Genomic DNA, 4,871 nt, shown 5'->3' with positions numbered 1-4,871 from the left:
GGGTATTACCGCCGCAGCTGCGAGTTGCGTGTTAAAATAATTTGCGAAACTACCGCCAGGTGGCGCAAAGGTACGTATAGTGAACGGAATGTCATTGTAAAATGAGTTAAAAGGAGGAAGTAAAACAGCAATTATAAAACATTATGATATAACATTATAACACCTTTAAAAAATATTATTTTATTTTTTTTTACAGTGAGTTAATTTCAAAACGTTATATAATCTTAGGCTACAGTCTACTCATCAAAAATTAAAAGAAGACCTTTACACAAAGGATCATATGCATGCTATAGTTATTAAACAGTGAATAAATCTAAGGCCTATGTGTGTGTGCGTGTATATATTATATTATATTATATTATATTATATTATATTATATTATATTATATTATATTATATTATATTATATTCTTTGCTAAATTCTTGGTTTAAAAAAAAATCTCCAGGTTCCATATGCAGAGCGAAATGAGAATGGTCCAGCATTTAGCAATAATTATTATTAACTCAGTTATTATTCTTGATTTTTTTTAAACTGCTAATTCATTTATGCCGTATGTGTGACCAAAAATTTTGTATTTTCTGTTTCAGCTGTTTGATTGCACTGGTGCCTCGTGCACATATTCATTAGAAACAGCAGTCATTCGGCGCGAGCAGCGGTCCACTTTGGCATATTGCTCATAATGATTTTTTTCAGTCGATACTGAAACGCAGTTAACTACAAAGCCTATTTTACCTCATGAATAATAGTTAAGCTTCAAGCTTATATTTATTCATGAGAATTATATATTTTTAATTCTTGTTTTGTTCTGATAAATTTGTTAAATTTAAAGGATTTGTTGTAAAGTCAAGGGAACTAAAAATATCCTTTTGGTACATTATAACATTATTAGGCCTGCCGTTATTATTTCTAAATGTAATAAAAGGCAACTTATATATTACATTTACATTACATTTATTCATTTAGCAGACGCTTTTATCCAAAGCGACTTACAGATGAAGACAGTGGAAGCAATCAAAAACAACAAAAATCAAGCGACGTTCACTTGCAGAACGTAAGCTTCTAGAGGGCACATAAGTCTGAAGTAACAAATTTAGGTAAATGGGTGCAGAGCCAGTGGTAGTTTTGTAAGCAAACATCAATGCCTTGAATTTTATGCGAGCAGCTATTGGAAGCCAGTGCAAATTGATAAACAGAGGTGTGACATGTATTCTTTTTGGCTCATTAAAAATTAATCTTGCTGCTGCGTTCTGAATTAATTGTAAAGGTTTGATAGAATTGGCTGGAAGACTTGCCAAGAAGGCATTGCAATAGTCCAGCCTGGACAGAACAAGAGCTTGAACAAGGAGTTGTGGAGCATGTTCTGAAAGAAAGGGCTTGATCTTCTTGATGTTGAATAAAGCAAATCTGCAAGATCGGACAGTTTTAGCAATGTGGTCTGAGAAAGTCAGCTGATCATCAATCATAACTCCAAGGCTTCTAGCTGTTTTTGAAGGAGTTATGGTTGATGTGCCTAACTTGATGGTGAAATTGTGATGGAACGATGGGTTTGCTGGAATCACAAGCAGTTCTGTCTTGGCAAGGTTGAGTTGAAGGTGATGGTCCATCATCCAGGAAGAAATGTCTGTTAGACAAGCTGAGATGCGAATAGCTACCGTCGGATCATCAGGATGGAATGAGAGGTAGAGTTGAGTGTCATCAGCATAGCAGTGGTATGAAAAGCCATGTTTCTGAATGGCAGAACCTAATGATGCCATGTAGACAGAGAAGAGAAGTGGTCCAAGAACTGAGCCCTGAGGCACCCCAGTAGTTAGATGTTGAGACTTGGACACCTCACCTCTCCAAGATACTTTGAAGGACCTAAGTTACTAAAACCATTGAAGTGTTGTTCCTGAGATGCCTTTCACCAGTAGCGTTGATAGGAGGATCTGGTGGTTAACCGTGTCAAAAGCAGCGGACAGATCAAGCAGGATAAGTACCTAAGATTTGGATTCTGCTCTTGCCAGTCTTAGAGCTTCAACAACTCAGAGCAAGGCCGTCTCCGTTGAATGTCCACTTCTGAAGCCAGATTGGTTGCTGTCAAGGATATTGTTGTGTGTGAGAAATGTAGAGCTCGTTCAAGTGTTTTTGCAATAAAAGGAAGAAGGGAAACTGGTCTGTAGTTCTCTAAAAGAGATGGGTTGAGGTTGGGTTTCTTAAGTAGTGGAGTTATACGTGCCTCTCTAAATGATGAGGGAAAAACACCAGTGTGGAGGGAAGTGTTGATGATGTGAGTGAGTGCAGGTACAACTTCAGGAGAAATGGCTTGAAGGAGATGAGATGGAATTGGATCAAGCGAGCAAGTTGTAGGGTGATTAGAAAGGATGAGTTTTGACACTTCTGCCTCAGAGAGTGAAGAGAAGGACGTAAATGAGTGTAAGTTTGCTGGTGATATGAGCTTGACTGATTGTGGTGTGGAAAATTGTGCACTAATGTGTTTAATTTTATCAATGAAAAACGTTGCAAAGTCGTCAGCTATTAGAGATGAAGCAGGAGGAGGAGGACAAAGAAGTGAGGAAAATGTTTTAAAAAGCATGCGAGAGTTAGATGAATTGTTAATTTTGTTATGGTAGTATGTCCTTTTAGCAGAGGAGACATTAGCAGAGAAAGAAGATAGGAGTGACTGATACACAATAAGATCAGTAGTATTTTTGGACTTGCACCACACCCTTTCAGAAGCTCTAAGCTTAGAACGGTGTTCGCATAGAACATCAGATAACCAAGGGGCAGAAGGGGTGTTACGGGCTGGCCTGGAAGATAAGGGGCAATCAGTGTCTAAACAAGATGTAAGAGTGGAGCAGAAAGTATCAGTAGCATTGTTAGCATCCAAAGATGCAAACAGTTTAGGGGAAGGAAGTGAAGATGAAACCATTGCAGATAGCCGGGAGGGTGAAAGTGTGCGTAGGTTATGTTGAAAGATAACATGTGGAGGGGTAAGTGATGTGTCAGGGATCATGTTGAGGTTAAGAGTGAGGAGGAAGTGATCCGACGTGTGCAGTGGAGTAACCAGAACATGATCAGTAGAGCAGTTTCGTGTATAAATAAGGTCCAGTTGGTTGCCTGATTTGTGAGTAGCAGTGGTTGACACTCGGTTGAGATCAAAAGAGGCAAGCAGAGTGTGGAAATCGGCAAACAGAGGTTTATCTAGATGAATGTTGAAATCTCCAAGCATAACTAGGGGAGTACCATCCTCAGAAAAGGTTGAGAGCAACACATCTAATTCATCTAAAAAGTTACCCAGTGGTCCTGGGGGTCGATAGACAACTAAAAAAATTATTTTAAAAGGGTAGGTAACAGTAACTGAATGAAATTCAAAGGAGCTGTTGATACCCAAAGATGGTAAAGGATTAAAGCTCCAATCATTAGAGATAAGCAGACCAGTACCTCCACCTCTTCCAGTCAAACAGGGAGAGTGGGAAAATGAGAAATTATTGGAGAGTGCTGCAGGTGTAGCAGTGTCCTCTGGTTTGATCCAGGTCTCTGTTAGGGCCATGAGATTAAACTTTGAATGACTAATTATAGAAGTAATGAAATCGGTTTCGTTTACAGCAGACTGGCAATTCCAGAGACCAATAGGAAAAGAAAGTAGTGTATTAGCAGACATATGCAAAGTATGCAGATTGTTAAGATTGCGCTGTCTACATTGTATGTTGCATGGTTTACGAGTGCTAATGATAGTAGGGATCTGGAAACACATAGTAAGATTTGGTTATAAACAAAAAACAACTGAAACAGAAATGAAACAAGGAAAAGGAAAAAGATTAATCAAAACAATACTTATATCCATATACATGACTTTTTTTCCCTCTTACAAACGTAATTAATTAGTGTTTAAAAAAAACATGCAGCAAACGAAAATAGGTGATTAATCCGTTAAAATGCAACTTATACATGACATATATTTTTTCCTCTCACAAACGTATTTTTTTTTTTTGGTGTAAAAACATGCAGCAAACGAAAATAAGCGATTAATCCGTTAGAATTTGTTACTCTGGGTTAACAGTGATTATAATTATTATATACTTAGTAACAGAGCCTGGGCCTAATATAGGCTATCCAGGGTTGCGATTCCCGTACAACTACATAACTCGCTGATTAAATTATTAATCAGCGAAACTAGTCACGACTGTTTCCTGAAACCATGGTACCTGTGTCGCAGATCCATGATTCAAACTACGTTGGTTACATAAACAATAAAGAAAGGATCGTTCTTCTTCGATCTAATAGCAAACTGGATTCATGAGCACATACCGCCACAATAATTTGGTTTTATTTTCTCTTTTATTCAACTCAAATTACGCTTTTGAAATGATGTTACGTAGGAGTCGAGTAATAACGAATCATTAATTTGTTCTGCAATACATTATATACATATACACTCGGAGTTAAAAAAAAATGTGCTCTTTTCTGATCCCAGTGTCAATAATTTCACAATTTCATATAAATACTGTTTCTTATTTAATATTGATAGGCTACTTAACCACATTTCAAAAACTGTGATGTACTATCGAGGACACCTGTTACCTATTTTGCTAAATTCTTCCAATTTAAGTCTCCTTGCCATTCAGCCATTAATGAAAATTACACGAAAACCCTAATTTTCAAAGCATGAAATTGCAGCTCTTTTTGAGGAGGTAGAAAATAAAAAAAAGGCTGAAAAATAGCATTACAAATGCTGACAAAAATAAAAATCTGGGCAGAAAAAAAAATGATGCTGGCTGTGGATATGAACCAAGCCCATAAGAAGGCAGGAATTAGTGGAGGGATTTTCCAAGTGTGACAAAATGGAGAGCTGCGGCATGTAAGAGGGAAGCAAACAAGAAGAGAAAGTTTT

Source organism: Carassius auratus, unplaced genomic scaffold (assembly GCF_003368295.1).
Source record: "Carassius auratus strain Wakin unplaced genomic scaffold, ASM336829v1 scaf_tig00215316, whole genome shotgun sequence".
Classification (NCBI taxonomy): domain Eukaryota; kingdom Metazoa; phylum Chordata; class Actinopteri; order Cypriniformes; family Cyprinidae; genus Carassius; species Carassius auratus.
This window is presented reverse-complemented; position numbering follows the sequence as displayed.